We start from the raw sequence: 12,286 nt of genomic DNA on the forward strand, positions 1-12,286 counted from the left end.
ATCTCCTAATTCACGAAAATGGTCTCAAATTTAAGAACGTTTATGTGTTTTCCAAATCGCTGCAACAACACAAGTACAAATTTTTAGAAGAAGTTTTAAAGAACCTAAATGATATTGGGTATTTTACATTTTCCAGTAAGGAAGATGTTATACCACCAGATCAAGCACGTCCGCTTTTAGTTTTTATATTTGATGACATTGCTTGTGACAAACAAGATCACATGAAAGCTTACTTTTCCATGGGACGTCATTATGGTATAGACAGCTTCTATTTATGTCAAACATACAGTAACATCCCGAAGAAATTAATCAGAGATAATGCTAATGTTATTGTGCTCTTCAAGCAAGATGAGCGTAATTTGAAGCATGTCTTCAGTGATCATGTCAATCCCGATATGACATTCAATGAATTCCTTGAAATGAGTAAGCGAGCATGGAGTGGGAACACCTATGATTTTCTCGTTATTAGCAAAAATGATAATTTAAACAATGGACGTTATCGAGTAAATTTTGACAATTATATTTGTATTTAAGTCGAGTCTTGGAGCAAAACAGATTATTAACGCCATGGCTTCTGCAAAGGCAACATCATCATCATCATCAAGCATGAGCTGCAGCAACAATAACCACAACAGCAGCAGCAACGCTCTGCTGCTGGTGCTAGATCCTCAGTACAGTAATTACATTGCTAATAAAAAGTATGTGGATTCAAAATTCCAGTCATATTCCAACGTTATAACAGATATTATCGATAAAGTACATCAGTTATTTCAGAAACACGTAACAGATACGAATAGTGAAGGTTTGTCGCCGAAAGCAAAAGTAAAAGAAAATGCTGAAACAAAATCTTATACTGATACTCTCTTGGCAAAATTATTGCGGCAGATGGCTTCTTTCTTTTCTACCATATATGCTACTGACACAGCAGTGTATTTCTATAATAAACGTTTAAGTGGTTTGCATGAACCTGCTATCATGACGCTTGCACGAAAGCCTATGTAGATAACGCAATGGAAAAAAGACACGCATTCGATGTAACTGAAAGCTCACTTAAGCTCAAGAATCGTACAACTATCGGTAATTTAGCTGATCCCGCAACTGATCATGATGCAGCTACGAAAAAATATGTTGACGATACTCGAAGAAGAATTGAAAATTCTGTGAGATGTGTGAAGGAAAAAGTCGATTCTGAGATGGCAAAGCCACATAGGAGTGATGTAGCAAGTAAACTGTATGTTGATCTGTTGTTCCATAAGCTGCAAAATCAGCTTAGCAGCTTGAATGAGCTAAGAAACAATGTACGTGTAAATATGGCTGCAAAAGTTGAAGAGTTTTTTGACCTGATTAATGTAACTGAACGTGTTTTAGACGTTCAGAACAAACGTATTACAAATGTACGTGAACCGATTTTGGATTCAGCTGTGATAACGAAACGATATTTTGAAAGGCAAGCAAACTTGAAGTTTTCTTTCATTCTTAGAATTGACGGCATTCCTTCGGGAGATCCCAACGAATTGGCTTACGTTTTACACAATGGTCAGCATGAATATATATTACCCTATGATGGCGAAGTTACTTTGCGCTCTATTAGCCCAGATATCGAAACAGTTGTCTTTGAACTGAATGGCGACATCCGCCAACTTTCGATGAACACAGAGATTGCTGTACGCAAGGGAGACAGATTCAAGTTCACCAGAACCGATCGCTTAGTAATCGGAAATAAATCACTTCATGCCGAATTTGACTATCATGTTATATAAATTAAAGGAATCACTTAAATTATGTTCAGATGGTGACTGGTCAGTTGGCAATGACAACATGCTTCGGAATTCTTCTTCTTCGTCTATCGAAAGAAACATTAATCTTAAAAAACAGATCGTCAAAGCTCGACAGAACATTCGAAGAAAGCTGTTAGCTCTTCACAAAAGAGAAGCTCAAACCAAGTCTGCGCTAGAGAAGACATTTAGACCCCTTTCACAGCCGCTAAAAGAACTGATTTCCATTAATAAAGAACGATTTCCGAAACAAGAAAAGGATAGCACTACTGCTGCTGCTGCTGCTGGAGCTGCTGATGATAATAATGCTGCTGCATATGATGGCGATATCAATATCTGTGATGTTAAAGAAAGAAAAAGTGAAAAAAACGTCAAATACACGTGTAGCAGAGACTGCAGCAGCTCGACTGCCAGCCTCATATTTTAATAAACCAATAGACAGAACCCGTGACACCGTGTATGGTATCAGATTCGACCAGTCAGGAGCTGGATGGATGATTGGAAACTCACCAGTGGACGTCGATGAAAATGATTTAATAATTCACAATGTAAGATATCCGGGAACTAGAGGTTTATACAATTTACGGTTCAAAATCAGGCCTAAGAATTACACCACCCGTGATCTTCAAAATTACACCAAAATTCTCAAAGCAACCAATGCCTTTAGACAGCATTACCTGTCCTTCAAACCTGTAAATGCAAACAGAGGGTATAAGTATACACACATCATAAAGCCATTGATTAAAATACTTGAGTCTCCAAAACATCACACTGTTGATGCAGAAGGAGCGTTAACTTCTTCCCTAGCATACTCTGCAGTAAAAGATGACGACGATGATGATGAAGAAGAAAAAGACACTAGTGACAATGATGATGATGAAGAAGATGATGATTACAAAAGTGACAAAGCGGTGAAAATCAAAAGTAAAAAACGTGCAGGAAAAGGAATCTACTATGAACCTGCCAAAGAAGAAGATAAAAAAGATGAAGAAAAAGAAAAAATTGACATTAAAGACTGGAAGAGGTACTCCACTAAATCACGTATGGACTACATTCACTGGAATAACCCTAACGAACTTGTCGAACGTTTAGTTTTCCTGCTTGCTTCAAAAACAGCCGGCAACAACTCGCACGACAGTGAAATTATTTCAATAGAGGAAGAACTTCGAGAAGCTGCTATTATTGATTAATATATGAAATTATGTAGTCTATTAATTCATCATTCTATGTATGTTTATAGAAAAATTATTTGTAAGCTAATCCTGCAATAAACATTTTCTCACTTAAAAAAGCCTTGCTTTAATATTTTTTTATTTGTTTTCCTTTTCCCTCTCGTTTAAAGAGATGAGTCGAAGGAATGTCCTTCATAAAAAAAAAACACATCTGCAACATCTGGTGTATTCTAATATGTGTGTGTGTGTGTGTGTGTGTGTGTGTGTGTGCGTGTGTGTGTGTGTGTGTGTGTGTGTGCGTGCGTGCCTGTGTAGCCCGCCAGCTGGAAGGCTGCCAAGTGTGACGTAATGAACAGATGACAAGCGACGGCAGCTTGGGTACGGTACCGCAGCTAACCTTACCTGTGTATATACGAGGGCAGTTCAATAAGTAATGCAACACATTTTTTTTCTCGGCCAATTTTGGTTGAAACAACCGGAAATTTCTTGTGGAATATTTTCAAACATTCCCGCTTCGTCTCGTATAGTTTCATTGACTTCAGACAGGTGGCAGCGCTGTACGGAGCTGTTAAAATGGCGTCTGTAACGGATGTGCGTTGCAAACAACGGGCAGTGATCGAGTTTCTTTTGGCGGAAAACCAGGGCATCTCAGATATTCATAGGCGCTTGCAGAATGTCTACGGTGATCTGGCAGTGGACAAAAGCACGGTGAGTCGTTGGGCAAAGCGTGTGTCATCATCGCCGCAAGGTCAAGCAAGACTGTCTGATCTCCCGCGTGCGGGCCGGCCGTGCACAGCTGTGACTCCTGCAATGGCGGAGCGTGCGAACACACTCGTTCGAGATGATCGACGGATCACCATCACACAACTCAGTGCTCAACTTGACATCTCTGTTGGTAGTGCTGTCACAATTGTTCACCAGTTGGGATATTCAAAGGTTTGTTCCCGCTGGGTCCCTTGTTGTCTAACCGAACACCATAAAGAGCAAAGGAGAACCATCTGTGCGGAATTGCTTGCTCGTCATGTGGCTGAGGGTGACAATTTCTTGTCAAAGATTGTTACAGGCGATGAAACATGGGTTCATCACTTCGAACCTGAAACAAAACGGCAATCAATGGAGTGGCGCCACACCCACTCCCCTACCAAGAAAAAGTTTAAAGCCATACCCTCAGCCAGTAAAGTCATGGTTACAGTCTTCTGGGACGCTGAAGGGGTTATTCTGTTCGATGTCCTTCCCCATGGTCAAACGATCAACTCTGAAGTGTATTGTGCTACTCTTCAGAAATTGAAGAAACGACTTCAGCGTGTTTGTAGGCACAAAAATCTGAATGAACTTCTCCTTCTTCATGACAACGCAAGACCTCACACAAGTCTTTGCACCCGAGAGGAGCTCACAAAACTTCAGTGGACTGTTCTTCCTCATGCACCCTACAGCCCCGATCTCGCACCGTCGGATTTCCATATGTTTGGCCCAATGAAGAACGCGATGATGAAGAAGTTATTGATGCAGTACGACGTTGGCTCCGACATCGACCAGTGGAATGGTACCATGCAGGCATACAGGCCCTCATTTCAAGGTGGCGTAAGGCCGTAGCATTGAATGGAGATTACGTTGAAAAATAGTGTTGTGTAGCTAAAAGATTGGGGAATAACCTGGTGTATTTCAATGCTGAATAAAACAACCCCTGTTTCAGAAAAAAAATGTGTTGCATTACTTATTGAACTGCCCTCGTACGTCCCAAAATGTGTCCCAGCTCCCCCCTTAGACAACTACTCTCGCCCTTATATTATACGTCGTAAAGTATATATTGGCTTGTTGCTTTTACAGTAGGTATTTGTTCACACTCCAGAAAAGTCTCAAAGCGAACATTCTGGCAGCGAATGTTCTCGAAGCAGCCGAGCCACATATATAAGGGAAGCAGAGTCGCTGCCAGTAAGTCAGTTTGAAAGCTACAATCGTCGCCCTAACTTGGAAGTTATGAAAGGTGAACAACTGCGATTATTTGCTATTGCTACGGACTTCGGTAAGTGCTGCGCTTAGTGATATTAGAAATATGCGGAGTGTGACTGTGTGTTTTAGTGCTAAGAGTACTAGTGTTGCATTTTTCAGTGCGAATAAATTGTTTATTCGAGAATAATTGGCATCCAATTTACCTGTGTCGTAATAATATAATAAAATGGATCATTATGTAATAAGAAAAAGAACAGTAGAAATATCTCAAGATTCCGGTCACCATTCGGCCGCAAAAACACCACCAGATGTACAGGCAGAGCGCAGCACTTAGTCGAAACTTCCACAATAAAGTTCATCGACTGATTCCTTTAATCCCGCGGATCTTGGCAATTATTTGGATATATTAGTGTCAGTGTCTCTGTATTTCAGTTGAGGACAACATGAGCAAGGGAAATATCGACAAGGCCTATAAATGTGTGAGACATTGCTTTGGAGACAGAAGAAAGAAGTGTAGGGCTGTGATGGATGAAAATGGCAATATGTTGGATGACGAAGATGAAGTTGCAAGAAGATGGAAACAATATATAGGAAAACTGTACAGCGGACCAGACCTGTCTGAAAACATCATGGAAGAAGAAACAGAAGTAGATGCACACAACATAGGTGAACCTATATTAAAGGAAGAGTTTGAACTAGCTCTGAAAAAATTTAAAAACAACAAATCGCCTGGTATAGACAATATCCCAGCCGAACTTCTGAAATCTGGAGGAGCAAAACTGAATCAGGAGTTGTATAATCTTGTTTTCAACATGTACGAGCAGGGTAAAATTCCTACAGACTTTGAGAAAAACATTATGATCCCCATTCCAAAGAAGGCCAATGCTAAAAGATGTGAAAATTATAGGACGCTCAGCCTAGTTACGCACGCCTCTAAAATATTAACCTCAATTATCCTAAAACGCAAAGAACAAAAAGTCGAAGCGACACTCTCCGAAGCCCAGTTTGGATTCCGGAAAGATAGAGGAACCAGAGAAGCAATATTTGCTCTAAAACTAATAATAGAGAAACGACTAGATAAGAACCTGAAAACATACATAGCTTTCGTAGATGTAGAGAAAGCCTTTGATAATGTTAAATGGGATAAGATGTTTGAGGTACTCAAAAAAGTAGGAATAGACCATAAAGATAGAAAAATGATATGGAACCTGTACAAAAACGAGACAGCAGTTATCCGTGGACGGACAAAACAAGAAGAGGTGCAGATACGGAAAGGTGTCCGACAAGGTTGCGCACTATCCCCTGTTATCTTTAACGTATACATTGAAGAGGCGCTGAAAAAAGTAAGGGAAAATTCACAGACAGGTGTAGTAATTCATGGCCAACGAATAGATATGATAAGATATGCCGATGATATAGCTGTCCTGGCTGAAAGTGAAGAAGATCTTGTATTCCTACTGAATAGAATGGATAAAGTTATGGGTGAAGAATATAATATGAGAATTAATAAAGCAAAAACAAAAGTAATGGCATGCGACAAAGAAGATCAAGTGAAAGTCCAAGTTCATGTAGGCAATGAACTGCTTGAACAAGTTGATAAATTTACTTAGCTGGGCAGTACTATTACCAGGGATGGAAGGAGCAAGGCAGAAGTGAGAAGTAGGATAGCTCAAGCAAAGGCTGCTTTTAACAAGAAGAAAAACATATTAACATCTAAGAGCATCAGCCTTGAAATCAGGAAAAGATTTTTGAAATCATATGTGTGGAGTGTGGCATACTATGGGTGTGAAACATGGACTCTCGGGACAGAGGAAGACCAGAAGCTAAATTCTTTTGAAATGTGGTGCTATAGACGCATGCTCAAAATAAAATGTATCGGCAAGGTCACAGACGAAGTGGTTCTGGAAAGAGCAGGTGAGAAGAGAAACTTCTGGAGTTTCATTGTTAAAAGAAGAGTGCAATTTACAGGCCATCTATTAAGACATAAAGGATTTCTGAGCACAATCTCAGAGGGATACGTCGAGGGATCAAATCGTGAAAGATGTGGGATGTAACACCTATAAAGAAATGAAGAGAAAAGCTGAAAGACGCACAGAGTGGAGACAAGCTGCCATTGTAGCTGTTGCAAACCAATCCTTGGATTGACCACTACAGAAGAAAGATTAGTGTCAGGAAATATTAGTGACGATATAAAACGCAAGCTTTTCACAGCTCCAAGGAAACAGGTTATATCTTTCCTACTTCCGAGCACAACAAGAGGAGACGGGTTGAATGCAGAGAAGTGCACGATTATCACTTTGAACAGTATCTATGGCTGGTGTTCTCACAAGTTGAAAAGGGACTTCTTTGCATTAACTGTTCAGTTTTTGTGAATAATAAAATGGTTGCAGGAAAGAAATCCATTATCACCAAGAAACTTGTGACTAAAACACTAACAAAGTTTGCCAAACTTATTGATAAAGATGGTAACCTTGAGAACCAGCGCCAACAGATGCAAAATTATTTTTGGCGACACGAGACAACCGCGAACTTTAGGTCATAAATCAATTGTCAAGACAGAGAATGGAAAGCATTAGGGAAAACAGAGACGGTCTTGTACCTATAATAAAAGCAATCATATTTCATGGAAAGTAAAGTATTCCTGTGTGGGGGCATAGAGATGATGGGATTCTATTAGGAAACGAAAATGATCGTCGAAGTATACTGAGTAACGAGGAAAACTTCAGAGCTCTTCTAAGATTTAGAATTGATGTCGGAGACTTGCAACTAAAACATCAGCTTGAGACCACTTAAGCGAACGTCACTTACGTAAGTTAAATAACGTGTAACGAACATATTTCATGCTGTAAAACAGTGATCTTATCGAGAATACTGGAGGAAATCAAAGATTTTCGTTATTACAGCATAATCTACTATGAGACTACGGACATAGCGCACATCGCCCAACTGAGTTTAGCTACAAGATAATTATGTTGATGGTGACGGCAAATTACACGAAAGATTTTTGGGTTTCGTTGACATCCATAAAGAGAATGATTGTAGTGGAAACATTGACGATGAACCACAAGAGAGTCACAATGAAGAGCATAGTATTATACTACAATTCTAAGGAGACAGGAAAATCCTTCTCTGTCACTGGAGAACTGTGTGAGTATAGGCTGTGATGGTTGCACAGTTAATATGTCAGAATTGAGAGGAGCTGTGGCTACAATAAAAAAGAAAGCTATCAGCGCGCAAGTAGCACCATGTCGAAGTCATAGTTCAACCTCACTGTCTCTCGCAGTTGCAAAGTTACAAGTGTGAGAAACTCAACCTGTTACTATTGAAGAAGTAGTAGCGTTCTTTAGAGCGTCTAGCAAGCGGTTCGCAACATTGAAGAGTCACCTAAAATACTCGCTGCAGTCACATTGTCAAACGAGATAGGCTGAGCGACATGATGCTGTTATTCAATTCGTAGCTGATCTCGGAACAGTTTTGCATAGTTCTTAAAGAAATACAGTGTGTAAACTTTTAGATGGCAGACCTCTCCCTAGTCCTGAATCGGTAGAAGTCGGTAAACATCGGGAGGCTTCGGTAGGCACGCAGTTTCGACTGCTGCCAACATTACGTAGCTGACTGTTGTTTGCGAAACGTGTTGCGAATAGTGTTAGTAGTGAAGAAATAATAGAACAAAACGTCATGCCTGACGCGGCACTTTTTGACGCATCTCGATGTTTACCACGTCATATCTCCTGAATTATATGTCGTAGAGAGACATAAATTTGCCGGCGCATTTACTGATATATGTGGATACTGTATGCGAAATATGTTGCGATTAGAATTAATAGTAACGAAATAATACATTAAAACGTCACGCCTACTGCGCAGATTTACGGTATGTACAGAGAAAATGTAGTAAGCGACAACCTTTTTTCCTTTCATTATTTTGTGGGGAGTGTCAGCGAGAAAAATTTTCGTAAAGGTTTGAAATTGTATGTAACGTTTGTTACTAGTCGCTAAGTGCTCTCATTCTCAAATAGTGGATGCATATATCTGGGTATTTTCGCGCGGTAGCATCTCATTGTTTATGACGTCATATCTCCTCAAGAATGTGTCACTTCTTTTTTTCCGGCTAAAACCTTCGTGGGCGTACAGAGAACAAATCACCAAAATTTCATCGCAATCGGATGAATGGTTTGGGAACGCACGGACGGCAGACATACATACATTCATTTTTACACATAGTGATTGACAGTTACGTTATACTATATGACCTGTTTAAGTATATTTAAATTTTATAATTAATAGTTTAACATTGCGGGGAATGAAAAAAAAAAAAAAAAAAGAATGTGAGCAGTGGGTATGGAGCGCAGGTCCGCTGCATAACAGGTTTCTACCTAACCAACTGCGGTACGCATGCTACAATGACCAAAGTGTTGAAACATTGTCTATTACTCTGTTTGGGCGTTCGTAGAACAACAAATCAAAGTTTCATTGCAATCGGATGAATGGTTTGTGAGCGCATAGTAGATAATCATACATACATTTATATATATATATATATATATATATATATATATATATATATATATATATATATATATTAATGTACATGACGATTTCAGTTTCGTTTACGAACAACATTTAAAGCGAGATTTACTTCCAAGCCTTTCGTCTGCTTTCGTGTAAGCATGACGCGCAATTTGTAGTGCCAGCACTGCAACTGGTAGGCGCGCCTTCTCCCCCCCCAACGGCTCCTCGCCCCTCGCCAGCCAATGCTTGCTTCGTCCTCTCCCTGCGCTCCCCTCACAACTCTGCCGTCTTACAGTTAACACACTAGTGTTGGAGTGATAGAACAACGGCTGCCAAAGCCAATATTCTCCTTCGAGCTCTCTCTACACTACTGGCCATTAAAATTGCTACACCACGAAGATGACGTGCTACAGACGCGAAATTTAACCGATAGGAAGAAGATGCTGTGACATGCAAATGATTACCTTTCCAGAGCATTCACACAAGGTTGGCGCCGGTGGCAACACCTACAACGTGGTGACATGAGGAAAGTTTCCAACCGATTTCTCATACAAAAACAGCAGTTGACCGGCGTTGCCTGGTGAAACGTTGTTGTGATGCTTCGTGTAAGGAGGAGAAATGCGTACCATCACTTTTCCGACTTTGATAAAGGTCTGATTGCAGCCTATCGCGTTTGCGGTTTATCGTATGGCGACTTTGCTGCTCGCGATCCAATGACTGTTAGCAGAATATGGAATCGGTGGGTTCAGGAGGGTAATACGGAACGCCGTGCTGGATCCCAACAGCCTCGTATCACTAGCAGTCGAGATGACAGGCATCAATCCGCATGGCTGTAAAGGATCGTGTAGCCACGTCTCGATCCCTGAGTCAACAGATGGCGACGTTTGCAAGACAACAACCATCTGCACGAACAGTTCGACGACGTTTGCGGCAGCATGGACTATCAGCTCGGAGTCCATGGCTGCGGTTACCCTTGACGCTGCATCACAGACAGGAGCGCCTGCGATGGTGTACTCAACGACGAATCTGGGTGCACGAATGGCAAAACGTCATTTTCTTTTTTCGGATGAATCCAAGTTCTGTTTACAGCATCATGATGGTCGCATCCGTGTTTGGCGACATCGCGGTGAGCGCACATTGGAAGCGTGTATTCGTCATCGCCATACTGGCGTATCACCCGGCGTGATGATATGGGGTGCCATTGGTTACACGTCTCGGTCACCTCTTGTTCGCACTGACGACACTTTGAACAGATGTGTTACGACCCATGGCTCTACCCTTCATTCGATCCCTGCAAAACCGCGAGACCCTACATTTCAGCAGGATAATGCACGACCGCATGTTGCAGATCCTGTACGGGCCTTTCTGGATACAGAAAATGTTCGACTGCTGCCCTGGGCAGCACATTCTCCAGATCTCTCACCAACTGAAAACGTCTGGTCGATAGTGGCCGAGCAACTGGCTCGTCACAATATGCCAGTTACTACTCTTGATGAACTGTGGTATCGTGTTGAAGCTGCGTGGGTAGCTGTACCCGTACACGCCATCCAAGCTCTGTTTGACTCAATGCCCAGGCGTATCAAGGCCGTTATTACGGCCAGATGTGGTTGTTCTGGGTACTGATTTCTCAGGATCTATCCACCCAACTTGGGTGAAAATGTAATCACATGTCAGTTCTAGTATAATATATTTGTCGAATGAATACCCGTTTATCATCTGCATTTCTTCTTGGTGGAGCAATTTTAATGTCCAGTAGTGTAATTGCGAGTTTATTATCACTCTTCTTAGACTGAGTGACCTTATGAGCATAACATATCCAGTCAGCAAACTCTTACATGACCTTAGCTTGGACGTCGCGATGGTAAAAGCAAAATTAGATTCGACGCTTAAGGTGTACGTCGGCATGAGAGCTAATGCTGATAGCCAATTTGCTCGTGTTGTTGAAGAGGCGAAGGCAGTTATGGAAAAGTTAGACGTGGAGATGAGTGTTCCTCGTGTTACAGACAGACAAAGACACAGTGAAAACTGCGATCATAAAGTTGATGCTATGACATATTGGAAAAATGGTTCAAATGGCTCTGAGCACTATGGGACTCAACTTCTGAGGTCATTAGTCCCCTAGAACTTAGAACTAGTTAAACCTAACTAACCTAAGGACATCACAAACATCCATGCCCGAGGCAGGATTCGAACCTGCGACCGTAGCGGTCTTGCGGTTCCAGACTGCAGCGCCTTTAACCGCACGGCCACTTCGGCCGGCGACATATTGGAAAAGAACTGTTTTTATTCCAACACTAGACTGACACGAGAGAACGTTTTGCTCAAGAAAATATTTATCATTTAAAATTCAACATACTTTTCCCCTCACACCTCCTGACACATGACGGTAATGATCAGATAAATTGAATCAGTGATTAACTGAACTACCGTTCTTTGAAGAAGAATCAGTCTTAGTGATTAAAAAGAGACTAATGCTGTACAAAATATTTGCTTGTCTGCCTGCATCTATTGCTAGAGTAGAAAGAAGTCTTTCAACATTTCGGCGTACAAAGACATGGCTGAGGTCGACAATGAAGCTGTAGTCTACAGGAAAGTAGCATAAAAAATGAGGATTTGCAGAAAATAAATGCGTGGTGTAATGACTGGCAATTATCTCTCAATATCAGTAAGTTAATCTTCTGCGTATAACAAAGCGATAATCCCCATTAATGTACGAGTACAAAATAAATGCCCAGTCTTTGGAAGCGGTAACATCCGTCAAGTATCTGGATGTGAATATTCAAAATGATCGCAAATGGAACGATCAGATCATACAAGTCACGAGCAAGTCGAACTCTAGATTGTGGTTTATTGGTAGAATCCTGAAGCGATGCAGTC

Source organism: Schistocerca nitens, chromosome 2, assembly GCF_023898315.1.
Source record: "Schistocerca nitens isolate TAMUIC-IGC-003100 chromosome 2, iqSchNite1.1, whole genome shotgun sequence".
In the NCBI taxonomy this organism is placed as follows: domain Eukaryota; kingdom Metazoa; phylum Arthropoda; class Insecta; order Orthoptera; family Acrididae; genus Schistocerca; species Schistocerca nitens.